The sequence below is a fragment of the Mytilus californianus genome, unplaced genomic scaffold, assembly GCF_021869535.1.
Source record: "Mytilus californianus isolate M0D057914Y unplaced genomic scaffold, xbMytCali1.0.p SCAF_7, whole genome shotgun sequence".
Classification (NCBI taxonomy): Eukaryota; Metazoa; Mollusca; class Bivalvia; order Mytilida; family Mytilidae; genus Mytilus; species Mytilus californianus.
In genome coordinates this window covers 25,028,453-25,045,157 of record NW_026262723.1, presented here as the reverse complement: position 1 = coordinate 25,045,157, position 16,705 = coordinate 25,028,453, and the positions used below count along the sequence as shown (strand labels likewise).

At 30.0% G+C, this 16,705-nt stretch overlaps 1 long non-coding RNA gene across 1 annotated transcript; it reads left to right on the top strand.

The window, feature by feature from the left end:
* The first annotated feature begins 6,633 nt into the window (after window positions 1-6,633).
* On the top strand, window positions 6,634-8,836 carry LOC127710190 (uncharacterized). Its single transcript, XR_007986031.1, has 2 exons — window positions 6,634-6,775; window positions 8,485-8,836. It is a non-coding gene; the product is annotated as an uncharacterized LOC127710190 (long non-coding RNA).
* Window positions 8,837-16,705: the final 7,869 nt, after the last annotated feature.

Sequence of the window (16,705 nt, the reverse complement as noted above, 5' to 3'; positions counted from 1 at the left end):
CATATCGTCAGGAATTTACGAATTAATTTTTTTCCCAGGAGTTACGCCCCTTTGAACTTATTTGCCGAATATACTACTGCAACCTTTTGTTATCGCAACTCCTCTGAAACTACATCACAGAATTTCATGAAACTTTGTAGATAATAAGGACATACTATGTAGATGTGCATATCGACAGGAATTTACGATTCAATTTTTTTTCTAGTAGTTACGCCCCTTTGAACTTATTTGCTTCAATGTACTACTGCAACAGTTTGTCATCGCAACTCCTCTGAAACCACACCACATAATTTCATGAAACTTTGTAGATAATAAGGACATACTATGTAGAGGGGCATATTGACAGGAAATTACGATTCAATTTTTTTTCTAGGAGTTGCGCCCCTTTGAACTTATTTGCTTTAATGTACTACTGCAACAGTTTGTCATCGCAACTCCTCTGAAACCACACAACAGAATTTCATGAAACCTTGTAGATAATAAGGACATACTATGTAGAGGGGCATATTGACAGGAAATTATGATTCAATTTTTTTTCCTTACACTTATTTCATTTCTCCAATGACAATGTGGGGACGTGGGGTATGTGAGCGCGCTCACTAAATAAATGTTCTTTAATTAAGGTGGTACATAACACTACAGGGAGATAACTGTGTGAAATCAGATAAACGTTTTAATCTCGTACAATGATAAAAATTAGTGTTTGTTAAACTGCTATCGATCCAATAAAATTTTTCCGATAAAGTGTGTGGTTAAAGTTTTTTGAAATTTTTATATTTTTGTCAAAGGGTCAAAGTAAATATTTTGTCAAAATTATTTGAAAATTAAACAAGCCAAATTAATTTTAGTCAAGGTGTTTGGTACCACCTTCAGTACCTATGGTTGGTATGTACAAGACGTCATTGTTTATTACTTTGTATTTAAAATTTGATGGACAGTAATAACAAAACATTCAGTATAATAAATAACAGATTGTTACCCCTAAAAAAGACATTTTCAACTTTGGCTTCGCCTCAGTTGACAATGTTTTCTGGGGGTAACAATCTGATCTATCACCCTCTCACCTATGGGTTTTTTATATAAATATTAATATAATACATAGTGCCAGCCTATGAACAAATCCCGTACGCTTTCTAAAACAAATATGCCTTTTTGTATTATATGTTTTTTTACGAATTCCAACACCATATTTGATTCTCTAGATGCATGTGGCATGAATATTTAGCTATCTAGATCTACAGAGCGGCAAGGATAAATATGTTTAGTATTCAAAATTTACGTAGCCCTATGTAGTGGCTACAATATTGAACGTAACCTAGATTTATTCAAAATTAGTGCTAATTTTATAAATATCTGCTGGTAATTACTGAATTTTATTTCACTTATATCAAACTGTATTGATATAACAAGATGAAATGGCCTAATGTTTACAATTTTGATTCGGTCGGTGGAGCACATATATGTCCTATTTTGACTAAGAATTTAATCTTCTAACATAAGTATTTTGAAAATTTTGAAATTTCAATAGCCTTCCTAAGACAAAATATCCAAAGCATTCCTAAGACAAAGTCCAATGCCACTGTCGGGAATCCGGTGAACGAATTGTCAGCCAATAAGTTTGTTAAAAGCTTACAAAAGGCAGCTATCTGATTTTTGTGTCCTTCTTTGCAAGCTCCTTTGGAAAAACCATTTCTTTTCCCGTTGTCATATGGGATGGACAACAGTAAACACAAAACAGTACATTGAAGTTCTAAGATTTTTCTTCAAACTTTCTATTTTAGAGGATGATAGAATAGTCCGGACTATACATAAAACTAGTAAGATGAAACATCGATCATGTGTATTAGCATTACTGAGAAAATGTGAATTCAACTTAACAACCAAACAAGAGCTACATATTGCCAAAAAAAAATTGACACCTATAGATCGCTAGTAATGGGTTACTGATATTTTTTGCGATAGAAATTATAAATATGGAAACAAGCTCAGAAAATTCAGAAAATTTAAAAACAATTCTAAATCTAGTATATTCGATAAACCAGTCAAATTTCGTGACCATCGTTGCATTTTATCGAAATTTTCCATGTGGATCACTGCCTCTGGCGGTTGAGACCGGACGTTACAGTTTTAATTCTGATGAAAAGTTTGACTTTATTATGAACTGTGATGATACTTAAGTTTAATTAGCAAATGCATTGTAACATATGTTTAAACGTTGGAAAATAAATTTGTAAATTTTTAAACTTTTCTGAATGTAAATGAAAATTTTCGTATTATATGAAAACTACTTTTATTATTTAAATATTAATTTTTGATATTTCATTATAGCACATATTTTTATTTTGAAAAGGATGAACGTGTCTCATATGTCTAAAAGGCTGGGATCTGATAGTGTTTTAAAGATTCTTATATTGTGTATGATAAATTATATTAGATTGTCAAGCTGTGATAAACTATTTACTTACTTACTTACTTACTCACTCACTTTACAGAAGTACATGATATATCTTGCAGTTATAATGGGTGATGGAACATGATTCACCCTCAATTGTTCAAAAATCACAATGATATCATTGAAATATGAAAATGTGATATGATAGATTACTAACCTTTTTGTAACTTTAATGTTCGATATCATACTTTTATCTTTTTTATTATTGCTTATTGAAAAAAAAGGTTGATAAATTGTTCAAAACATTGTAATCCAAATTAGCACAAATAATCAAATAACGTAAAACATTATATTTTTCGGTTCGGTTTTGCAGTCATTTATTATTCTGAAATATCGTATGTGTCTTCTTATTAAAATGAATCTGTTCTATCACCATATGGGTTCTAAAATACTTAGTTGCCTATATTATATTAATAATACTCTGTAATATAAACGAAATAGTGAATATAAAGAAACTATGTATGGAAATCTATTGTCTTTTTTTAATCCCTGTGTTAAAGTAATTTATAAAAGTTATGCAATTCCGAATTGTGTTTCTGCTTTCTATACCAATTATTATGATTGCATATATTTTGAATATCTATCCATTGCCCATTTAAAATAATTTAACCATTTTTTAGTCTTAGGGGTTTTTAAATCAGCTGCAGCTAGTGCATGATCTGCAGCAGATCGTACGTTTGCTGGTTTGGATTTATGAAAACAACACATGTTTGGTCTAAGTCCAAAGCGGAACATTATATAAGGTTTTTGGGCCTTAACCTTTGGTTTTCCATTCTTAAAACACTTTTGTCAAGGTCAGCTTGGGCAGCTTTCTTTTATTCAAAAAGATGGATGAACATGGAAAATTTCCTACAGATTTAAATTGTAATAAATCTACTGCATTGACAATTATGGAGTAGGTGAACTGGTCCACTGATAATACCAGCTTGAAAATACAACCCATTTAGAAACAATATCTGGTCTAGATACTTTATTGTTGGTGACTGCTAGGTTTTAACAATTAACACATATATAGACCTTATTGAAAATATTTTTTTCATTTTTCAAGACTTGGGAATTTTTTTCAGCAAAATTTATGAAAGAGAGTACAACTTTTAAATTTCTACCGCGCTGAACCTCGATCCCTAAGACTTAATTAACAGAAAGATTTGCCTCTTGGGGCTATTAAAATATCATTGTCATTTAACATCTTGAGGTAGACAGATATAAATAGATAGAAACTTGTGATTTGATTAAGACTTGAAGTTATTTATAATTTGTAACCCAAAACAATTACAAATATTCCTTAGATAATTGTAATTACTAATTCTTTCAAAGATGTACTAGTATAAGATAACTTATACAAGTAATATTTTTTTTAAAATAACCATGTATCTCTATACTCCTTTCAAATTTAATAAATTCTTAATTCTATGTAATAAAATGATGTAGAATTTCGTAAAATGTTAGTCCATGCTTCTATTGAAATTTAAAATAACTCTATTGAGTAATCTAATAATTTTTAAAAACAAAAATTACTATAGAAGTAACTAAAAAAATTACTTGTTTATGTCACGGCACCAAATGTTAATGAAAATAACGTAACGTATGTTTATTGTTAATTGCATATGTTTACGGTGCATGTTCCTTGAGAAATTTCCCTTATTGGTATGAAACAAAAACCACTCTGATCGACATGCAGTCTTGAACAAAACCAAAACAAAGAGCACACCGAGAGATCATTTATAACAGCCTTCAACAATTGAAAAGATATTTAACATTGCGTCAGACTCAGGTTTTAGAAAATTGTAAAACTGTTAATAGAACTATCAAAAATATTCTATGAACACAACATGTCAATGATATAGTTTATCCCCGATTGTCCCATTTTTTTAAATTTCTAAAGTTCTGATTGCCCCGCATAAACAGTTCGGATTGTCCCATATTATTTTACGATGTAAAATGTTCTTAAATAAACAAGGTAGTTGTTCAAACAATTATTTGATGTCAATTTTATAACTGTATAACATATGATTTTTTTTAATCATCAGATTAATGCATTTTTGATTAAATAGTATAACGTTTCTGAAATTCTATATACTACTGGAGACTGCTTGCACCCAACGCCAGGGTCACCGGAACCCAACAGATTTTGTTCATTGATTACGAAGCTGCTGTTCGGAATTCTGCCAGAGCATCCTTTCTAGGAATCGCTATCGAAGGATATTCTTTTTCACTATACTCAATGTATATGGCGTAAAGTGCAGTCAACAGGACTCGTCGCCAACTTTAAAGGAGAACCAGTCATTCAGCAACTGGTTTTACTGGTATATACAATTACTTACATAACGAAGGAGCATTGATCAACGACAAGTAAACAGTCAGTTCAGGAAATACACTTCTAAGTTGTTATTGTGTGTGTTATACTAGTGTAATATATATAGACAATATCACCGGGTGGATACCCATACTGGTGAATTGCTAGTCCCCGAGTGTGCCATTAGCCTAGTAGCAGTTCATCAACAATGATGGTGAATTAATAAATTATTAAAAAACTAATATTTCACATTTCTGAGGCAGAGTTGATCTTAGATGGTTTAGGCTCATATAGTTTTTTTGTATTTATCTATCTTTGGCTTTCAATGATTTGTTTCGAACTGTACTGATGTATGTAAATCTAGACACTCATACAATGTGCACCGAATGTATCAAGTGTCAATTGTCTTTAAGAACTACTCATTTAATTGCATTTTTAACCGTGGTTGAAACTTTGTTTGGAATTTAAAAAATGGCATGACATGGTATACCTTTAGATATCCGTGTATTAAAAGAAAAAAAACTTCCAATATTTTGTTGACATATGTAGTGTTTCACATTTATCCATTGATATGTTTGTATCATGTACATCAAACTCTCTTCAATATATTTTGTTTTGAGAGGGTTTTTTGTTTCCTTTGTTGTGTTAGAATACCCATTTTGATAATTTATAATTTCATCTTACCTATAAAATGTCTTTGTGCCAGTTCCATTTCTTAGCAGATGAAATGTTGCAAAACAATGAAATGAGTCAGTTGTAGAGGACATAAAAATTATCAACTCTATCAAAAAACTCATGTCAGTGAGATTGCATTGTTTTACTGTGTAAGCTCGAGCAGCTCTGCTAGTTTGTCGATCAGCTTTCTTTTTGGAGCAATCTGAGAAAATAAAATGAAAATCATTTAAACATAAACAAAATATACCGATACGGTTTCGAAAACGTCTAGGTCGTTTTTAGACAAACAAAAAATAAGAATGTTTTTATACAAAGTGTGAATGTCTCTCATTTTCATAACTTTTACTATCATTGAACAGGAATGTTGTTGGTGTTACACCACTAATTCGGACCCAGTCTGAAAGTAGAACATACTAGTATTTAAAACAAAACTGTTTCTACACTATGGTATAACTTTCAAAATATGCAGAATGGTTTTGTTATTTAGTACAAAGTGAAAACTGATTGACTGGTGATCATTGTCGAACAATTTTGGAGCAAATGTTGAGTAATAACGAAATTGTATGAAATTTAAAAAGGAAGGTGCATTTTGCATGTTTCTCAGATCTGAAGTACCTGACTGGTACTTCCGAAGTTGCAAGCACCAGAACTTTCTTCTATGCCATAAAAGGTTTGTTTTGTTTTAGTACAAGACACCATAATGTATTGGCTCGAGATGCAATGACTTTCATTTATTTTAACTTAAGACTAAAGAGATGTGACTGCTTAACAATTTGTATCACATAAACAAATGCAAAATGATAAAATTTTTATCATTTGCACAAAATAGAATTATCTACATCGTTAGGGATACATATAATCAGTTTCAAACAAAAAAAATTCCTAATGTCCAAATAAATGACTACCATATGAAGGTGACCATACAAAATGGTGAACTGCATATTTATCAGAGTATGTCACGGGTTGTACTGTATATATAGATATCAAGTTCTTAGTACCTTCAAATGTGAAATAAGCAGTTTCCTCTCACTTCCGGATCATATATCGAAGATTGCTTTAAACCCATGATACAATTTCCATGATATGTAGAAAAACTTCAAGACTTACATTTAAGAAATTGAAGTATACAAATTCATTTGAAAATTGGAGAATATCGAACAAATAGGGATTTTTAAATCAGTGTTTATCAAAGTCATCCGGGATTGACTCCATAATTTAGTCAGACACTAAATAAACCAAAATGAAACAAACTTTTTGATTGGTTTTTAAGGAAGCACGTTGATATTCTGGCGCGATCTTTCGGTGGTAGCCATATTGCTTATAGGAAAACCGATATAAGAGTCTCAGATATGGTACGTAAATGCATACTTCATAATCACAAAAGATTGAATGCATAAGCACAGTTTGAAAAATATGTTAACATAGTTAATTTTATTTCTTAAGTTATATTATAAGGCATTTCGTGTTTAAGATGAAGTAGCTCTTTGACTTGAGAAAGACATCAGATTTAAGTCATGAAATATTGCAAATGAATGCCCATTGGGCAAGATATTTTCGAAGGAAGTACTTGTTATATCTCTTGTGTTAAAAATTATGAGAATTACACTGTAGAATTCGGTGAATAGTGACAAACAAAAGTCATTTCTGCATATTTTTCATGATGGGCATGTTAAGGTATCTTGATAACATTGTTTTAGTTCTATTGTTTTTAAATTGGCAAAATTAGTCATTTCGTCCGTTTAACTAAATTTGTGTTCGGCATGTGTACAATGCAAAAAAATGTGCACTGCACATGCGCATGTTCAACCTAAGTTCTGGACATTACAAATATAATACAAACATTCAATGGAGTATATTCTATACACAGTTTCTGCGCATGTGCAGTTAATTTATGACAAATGATGTCATGGAAATTTTCTTGATCATTTCAAGGAATAATAAGCACGTCAGATTTTTAGAAAACGAAGAAAACGAAGAAAATCTGGAAAAAATAATGAAAATATTGTAAACATTTTCCAAGGAAAATAAAGAAAATGATCGAACACTTAATCTTAATAAATATTAGGCATTGCTTGTAAGTTTATAAATGAGTTTCAAAAGTGCTTACCGAAATCTGGATACTACATGTACTTCAAAATAATTATTTCCCATGAATCAATTACAATCACTGATCCCTTGATACCGTTTGAACACTTTTAAAGACATTTTTTTTCACTTTTTGTCTCTGATTTATTTATCGATGATCACCATACAATTGAGTACTTTTACTGTAAAAACAACACAATTGTTTGAATTTCCTAACTAGTAAATCATAAGATTTTAATATTTTGTTTTTGTAAATACGTTGAAAAATTGTCCATAAGCACTAATATTTATTATTTAACAAAACTATATGTAAGTGCGCCCGATTCTAGTTGACAGGTAAATATTTGATATAAATATATATGTTATATATCTATACCACCCTACCAGGTATAAGGAAAGATACATGTTTCGGCATGCTACACACTTGAAATAAATGTTATAATATAATATGTGACGTATTTCTAAATTGATCCTTTAGTTTGTTCCGTTTTAAAACATTGTTGATTTTTCCGGTTTATTTTTCATTATCTAATATAATTCTTCCGTACAAAATGTTTTGGGTTTCAATTTACTCCCTTAAAAAAAAGAAAACCGATAACGGTATATTTATAATTGTGAGAAATTGTTGAAATCTTTTACTCCCCCCAAAATAACAAAAAGTAACAGGATTTGGTCATATGGGAACAGAACAGATCTATCCATGTTTGAAATTGGACAATCGAAGGCAATGTAAAACTCTCCTCGAATGTGTGGTCCCATTATAAAAACAATCAGCAAAAAAAGGCGTAGGATTTATTATGAGAAAAACAAAACAATTCTTAATCATGCTATCTTATTCTTTTTTCAAGATTTGAAGAAAACATTGACACAAGTATTTTTAATATGAAATGCAAGTATATCATCTGCTAATATATATTGATTCAGTATTTGAAACCTAAACTTTGAATCCATCTGTCTCATTTTTGTTCTATTATAGGCAAGGGTAGTGAAGATATGGAGGATAGGCAATACACGTCCGATCTGTGATATTCCCAAAGGACGCACCAAACCTATAACGGACATTTTGCTCATAAAGGGATATTTAGAAATTCCTCTGGAATTTCTATTCGGGAGGAAAATTATTCATTAATTGTAAATTTGGCGTAATTGGATGATCGAGAGGACAGTTATTGAACTATGATGAAGATAAAGAAAAATCGAAGCTAACGTCTAATACTAACGCTGAATATGTAGAAGGGTCACTGAATTACTTTTAACTCATCCTTCCAACGCTTGATACATTGCAATATTTGTGATCTTATTAATAAAATGATTTGTTTGCAGTTGAATACCATGCATGTTTTGTTTGCTGTTGAATACCATGCATGTTTCCTTAAATGTTTTATTTGAAGAATAACACTTTCTATAAATCACAACTCTCAAACACATTATGATGTACAAACTTAAAACCTTTAAACTTACCAAACCCCTATAGGTGTAGAAAGGTATGAAAGCATACAATATCTATGACATAAAGATTCTTTTTATATAAAACTCAAAATCAACAAATTTGTTGACTACAATAAAAATGGTATCGAGTCATTTCTCTTTCAATAAAAGCCAGAAAACATATGTTTAAAGCTGATTACATATTAAGTAATTGCGTGATTGTGTTATTTTTATAAATTTATAATGTCTATAGTCAAGTATATTTAAATATTGTGATTTGATTTCAAATTGACATATTTATTTTATATATGCGCATTTCCAAAGCAAATGAATATTCGTTATGCTTTTCAATTTAAATCAGTATTTAACAATATATATAAAAGTTATCAAAGATAAACATCGATGAAGACAGAGAACAAAAATAATTTCAAAACCGTAGAAAGCTATGCAATAACTTAAAATGTACCAATAAACTCCTCGTCCAATACAAATACATGCGATAAAAATCATAGCTGTTGGTTAATATTCTCGGACTCAAAGTTACATTCAACTTATACAATTACGCCATACTCATGGTTTTATTTGAACAATTAACCATCACAAATAAAAGATAATCTTTAAGATGAACAAATGCAATTTTTGTCTACGTGGCGTCTTTTTCCCTTTTTTTATCTGCTGATAATTTTGTGTTTGCGAAATAGTCTCTGTAAAATATGTGATCATTTGTTAATCATCGAAATTCGTATGATGATCTTTATTTATCTATGATGGTAGCCTTTGTTATTGTCACAAGAACGTAAAAAGATTGGTTTTAGGATACTATTTTTTAGTTTCGTTTAACAAAAAACATAATTCTTTTTATTTCATAATTCATAGTATTTATTTCGAGATAGCAGCGTTCGACACCACTAGCTGTTCTCTGTGTTTGCACGAGACAAAACGCTTATAACAAGTACCATGCCATACAAATGAAAATTGGTTGTCTGACTCAATTACACGAACTATATATCTCTTATTATTACATGTAATATTAATGATATAATATAAAAGTTCTTACTACATGTACTTCTTACTACAATTTAATGGTATACTCATTCCTTCCAAGTTGTTTATCTTTATTCCTTGGTACCAGACATGCAGAATGTAATAAGTATGGCACTAACCAACTTATAATAATCGGTTGAATTTGAAGGAAATATCAATATACTAATTAAAGCTTTGAAACGAAACCAATTACGAAAATTAGAGAATGTTTCCTGTTGGTATATTTTCATTGGTCACTGTATTTTTAAATAAGGAAACAGGAAATAACCACATTTTCATTTTCTGTTTCAATAGAAAACTTTATTAAGTGGAATATTTACAAAATAATCAATAATATCTTCCTCCTTTTAACATTTTCTCTTTATTGTAAGGCTCTTAATGATCTAAGTGCACGAGGTGCAAGGCTTATGAATATTTAAAAATGAGTAATATTAACCATTATTATTTGATATGATATGCTGACATATAAATATCATTTATATACTTAACACAGCTAAAACGATAGTAAAATTTATAAACTTCTATCAATTAGTTTGCATCAAAACACGTATTATCATTGTATATCTACAGCAGCTTTTATCATGTTAATATTGTTGACACAAAATATTTACCATCACAAAGATCTGTTTACTAAAATCATTAAATCGAACCTTTCCTATGTGGACATACATGTAGGAGGAGCATGTAGTAAATTAAAACAAAAAGCTTGTAATTACTTTGTCAACTGTCAATGTCAGAGTAAATATTACTTGAGTTTAAATATTTAACTTATCTCATAACGTACAGGTACACTATTTCTTACGGTTTAATATCAAAGGTATGAGTGGTTTCAAAATACTATTACATAGATCTCCGAAATATTGTTCACAAACACACATTATTATTTAAAGAGAAACTTCAATCTTATCACTTAATTTACGCCAAATTTTGTTTAAATTAGGGTCTTGCGAGTTATATGTTGACATGAGATGAAAATTGAATGATAGAGAGACACCTAAAGGAGGAGATTATAATTTATCTACATAAAGGGCAGTACATGTGTATGAGTATTAAACTAAAGCAATGTTTTTCAATACCATATTCGACTAAATATAACAGACAGTTATGATTTTAGGCAATTTAGAAAATAAGTGACGAATTCGAAAATCTGTATTGTTCCATTTTTAAATTTAAAAAAAAAAAAACCGAACCCCCAACTAAACTATTGAAATACTGAAAAATCACTTCCTTATATTGTTTACTTAATATTGTTAAGAGTGTTCTGAACGCATGATACATACTCTTGCCATACAGCAACTACATTGGAATGATTTCATCATTACTGTCAGATAAATCAATATATGACATGCGCATTTGGATGACAAGGTCACGTGAATTGTGAATTTGGCGCGTTTAATTCGGTAGCCATATTGTAAAATAATGTTGTAAGAAGCCGGCAAGGGGGTTATCATAAATGGTAAGTGAAAGTCATTTCGGTTATAAAGTTACTTTGTTGTTTGACTTACGGAACCCATCAACTAAAAGATGTTTGTTGGAAGGACTGCGAATTTCTGCAGAAAAATAATTTAGAGAGTGCTTGTATTAGAAAAAATCGTGCTACAATTCCTTACTGATGAAAACGTTAAATATTGAATGTACAGAAACATTTCTTGGCATGCATGTGAATCTGACTAAGTTTGGAGTTCTTGTTATATATATCAGGAAAATTGTCTGTTGCTTTTGAATATGTGTTTGAGCATTTTGTGTGTTTTTTAACAATGTGTACGCATGTGTAGTCAATCTACTTAATACTAAACTTATGGCACACACATTCATTTGGGATCTGAATATTCATAGTAAGACGTATTAAGGATCTACGCATGTGTAAGATGTTTGTGGTAATATACTGACGTCAATGAAAATTCTACAAGCAATATTTAGCTCTTCATTGACGATGAACTAGTGAACGAATATGAGCTTTGATTAATTTTTATATATTAAAATATAAAAAAAGAAAAAGTGGTATGATTGCCAATGAAACAACTCTTCACAAGAGACCAAATCACACAGAAATTAACAACTATAGGTTACCGTACGGCCTTCAACAATGAGCAAAGATCATACCGCATAGTTAGCTATAAAAGACCCCGAGATGTTGAAAAGCTATTTATCAAATTTTAGAAAAAAAGATAAAAAGAAATAGGAAAATGAATAAGAAAGACAAAAAATACTCTTAGCACAATGTTTGAATTTTCTAAATATAACAGAATGCAGTGATCAAGCAGTACACCAACGTTAATACTGTGTTGGTAAAAAAGATCACCGAAATTAGAAATTAGAATTATCAATAATGTTAACATAGATTCAACTTAAGTTCCATAGTTTTCTTTTATCCAATGAATCAACGAAGGATCACTTTTCCCTTAATTAATTCTTACCTTTTTGTATTGTTTTCACAAATAAATCACAAACAGTTTTTTAATAAGTATTATTTTCATTTCTTCTGAATTTGTTGTTTATACGCGCGTACATTTAATTTAACTATATCTACTGCCTGTAAATAGTAAATCTCTTGTTGTTAGGTAAACAATTACTTTGTATTTATTTTTACAAACCTATCCAGAATCAGACAATGTTACATGTTTCAGCATGTTATATACTTAAAATGTGTTGTATCATTCATTGATCATATCGTCGTTTTAAATTTAAATAATCTATATTAAGACGGTTGTACATAGTTCGTGTTTATAGCCAATAATCTTTAAAACATATTAAACAATTTCTTTTTGTAATATTAATTATTACATATACATAATCATACCTTTTTTTAAAAGAAAAGGAGCCACGGAAATTAATGTTTTTTTGATACCTTTATTAAGTTGTTCATCTAAACATATGTCACATCAATGTTGTAACCGGGAAAAGTGATAAATACATTTAACATGTTTGATTTATCCCGTTAAAACATTAAAACCGCATCTCGCTTTTGACCCTGGTTAACATCTATAAAATGTACCAACAAACTCCTTGTTCCATAAGATAAAAGAATGTTGAAAATCATTACCAATAATTCATATCATTTTTTAGATATCGTTTTACCGTGTGTTATAAAAATTAAAAAAAACTTATAAAGAAATACATATGCTGTCTAAAAGTTCATTAACAAAAGCCATCTTTTCAACAAAAATATGTATACTGTTATTTTCCCAAACATAAATTTGGAGAAGTTTTTTTTATGAATATCATTATTGAACATGAAATTATAAATAAATTATAAATGGTATGGTACCTAAAAGATGTGATTTGTTTTTCAATTCTTTCTTAATCATATTTTCGTTTACTATTTACTGATTAAATGTATAAAATTTGATATTCTGCAGCTTTTTTGCGAATTTTATTTTGATGCTGCTCCGCTATGGCGGATATTAGATAAGAAAAACAATTCCAAATGTCATTATACGAAAACGACGAGGAGCTACGAGTAACAATCAACAGTCTGCAAAACACTACAAATAAAATTAACGCACAACACGAATCCATAAAAAACTGGGGATGAACTCAGGTGCTGAAAACTATCAATCAACGAAAATCAAATTGCCCATTTTGTCTGATTGGGCACATACACAAGATGGGGTGAAATTAAACCAGTTTTATTAACCTCCGATATGGCCATATAAACAACTGATATTTGTCGTAAAACGAAACAAGGTAGTATTTCAGTTACAAAGAGGATGACCACTAACTAAGGAGTTTCACTTACAACGACAGACGTTTGGCTACCGAAGACTCGTCAGTAACACTCGAATAACACAAGTTGGGAGAGCACATGAAAAAACGAAGTTGAAGAACATTGACGAACAAATATTCCAACAAAGCGATGATAAGCTATATTTGTCTTGTTCCGGAAATTGCATACAATGTTTAAGTTTACTAAAAAAAACTATAAATAAATCTATAGATAAATATAATACATGTATTTTCTTTTAAACTGTATTTATAAATAAAAAGTATGCATTCTTGCTTAACTTTTGTACTATCTCTTCTCAAATTGTTTACTTGTAATAAGTATAACAAACTAAGGAGATGTGGTTTGATTGCCTATATTACAACTATCCACCAAAGTTTAAGTGAAGTGAATGTAAGCAATTATAGCCAACCGTACGGCTTTTATCAATGAGAAAAATACATATCGTATAGTCGGCTTTAAAAGTCCCCGGCATGAAAAGTGTGAAATAATCCAAACGAAAAACTAACGGCCTAATTTACAACAAAACATTATACGAAATACAAAATACAACAGGAATGAAACAACGACAATCACTGAACCACATGCTCCTGACTTTGGACAAGCATATAAAGAAGTAGCGGGGTTGAACATGTTTGTAAGTACTAAACCCTCCCCTAACCTGGGACGGTGGTGTAACAACACAACGCATGATCAAACTATAAACAGTAGTTGCAATTGCCTTAAACATGTTAAATCAAAAGATCGGTACGAGGCACATAAAACAACCAATATAAAACTAAAATATACAAAGCACCAAAATAAGAGTACTCGCAATTACTGAAAGTTATTTTAAAGTCGAATTGAACTACTAAATAAACATATTATCCAAACATTTACTCAAAATAATATACTCAAACATGTGTTAATTATAATCATTACATCATGTACTCTCAAATTTGTTATCGTATACTGACTACATCATATACTCTATCGTAAAAGGAAAATGGAAACACATTAGGGTACACTCATTTAATTGTCAATCTATGACGTAGACATAGTAAGTTCACGTTTTTCATTTGTTTTACAATAATAATTTGTCAATTGCACATGATTCATGAGCTTTTTCTATATGATGAAAAGATTATAAAACTTTGAACCCGATCTTACTGTTGTATGCACTTTTAACATTGGTCAGTATGGTCAGTGACAATTCATATTTCAATAAGAAATGAAGTTGAAACTCGTACGATTAATAAAGTAGAAAAAAAAGCATGTTACATTCATTGACAAATATGAAATTTTGAGTCCAAAACAATGATGACAGGAAACAAATACAGTAAGAAATGAAATTAACATTTTGTCGATCATGCATCAGATATAATACCTCCTTAATTGTACGCAATGCACTCAAAATGAAAACACTGGCAGTTGACGACCGGATAATAATAAAAAATATATAATATATGCCAAGTATTAGAATATTGTCAAAGACATTTTTCATGCATTGAACTCATGATTTTTCTTAATATTATGAAACAGATATAGAATAAAACGTATTGTTTATTGTTTCTAATATAATGAAAAAAAACCACATTAAATGCAAATAAAAACATACGAAACACTTACTGATACCTACATGCACCAGTTATACCTGAAATACTGTTTAATAAATAATCCACCATACTTCAGTTAAAATAACTCTCCTTTTTATGGGAAAGAAGAAAAAAATTTCTCTATTCATTATTGATAATGTATATTCATATATAAAATAAATCAATGTATTCTACACAAATTACTTTCAACTTTAATAGTATATAATTTAAACTACACAATGTATATCGTTTTGTCAAGTAAATATTTACCATAACAAAGATCAATTGTGTATATATTAAATATACATAAATAAACATAAACTTTTAGCTACCGCTTTACAAGCAGAACCAAATACAATGAAAGTCCCAACTATGTATTGGCTTCCGAAGCTACACAAAACACCTTACAAATATAGATTCATTTCGTCTTCAAGCCATTGTTCCACTACTAAATTGTCTATTCTTCTTACCAGTACACTTGGTACAATCAAAAACCTGATAATAAATTGTTCAAATAAGGCCTTCGAAAATAGTGGAATTAATTACTTTTGGAGTGTCAAGAACTCGTTGGAAGTACTTGATAAATTGCATGCATATATTGGTGATTTTGAATCTGTTCAAAGTTTTGATTTTTCTACCCTATATACCACATTGCCTCACATTCTCATTAAGAAAAAATTCACACACCTAATTAAATGGGCATTTAAAAAGTCAGAATGTGAATATATATGTTCAAACTCTTTTAGGTCATTTTTTAGTAGCAATAAACAAAAAAACTATGTCAATTGGACATGCTTTGATACTATATATGCCCTTGAATTTTTACTAGATAACATTTTTGTTCGCTTTGGAGATTCCGTATATCGTCAGGTTATCGGAATTCCAATGGGGACTAACTGTGCACCACTTATTGCGGACCTATTTTTGTATTGCTATGAGTTACAATTTATGACAAAAATCAGTAAAGACCCATCGAAACAACATCTGATACACAAATTTAATAATACTTTTAGATATTTGGATGATATTTTGGCTCTCAATAATGACGACTTCAGTATGTATACTAAAGAAATTTATCCTGTTGAACTTACTTTAAATAAAGCTAATACTAACAATGACCACTGCCCTTTCCTCGATCTTGATATCTATATCATTAACGGAAAGCTTAATACTAAAATATATGATAAAAGAGATGATTTTTCATTTCCTATCGTTAATTATCCATTTTTAGATGGTGACGTTCCCTTGTCACCATCTTACGGTGTTTATATATCTCAACTTGTACGATTCGCTCGTGTATGTCACAATGTTTTAGATTTTAACGAGAGAAATGTATGTATTACTGAAAAATTATTACACCAGGGTTTTCGATATCACAAACTAGTCAAAACATTTACTAAATTTTATCATCGGTATAAGGACATCAT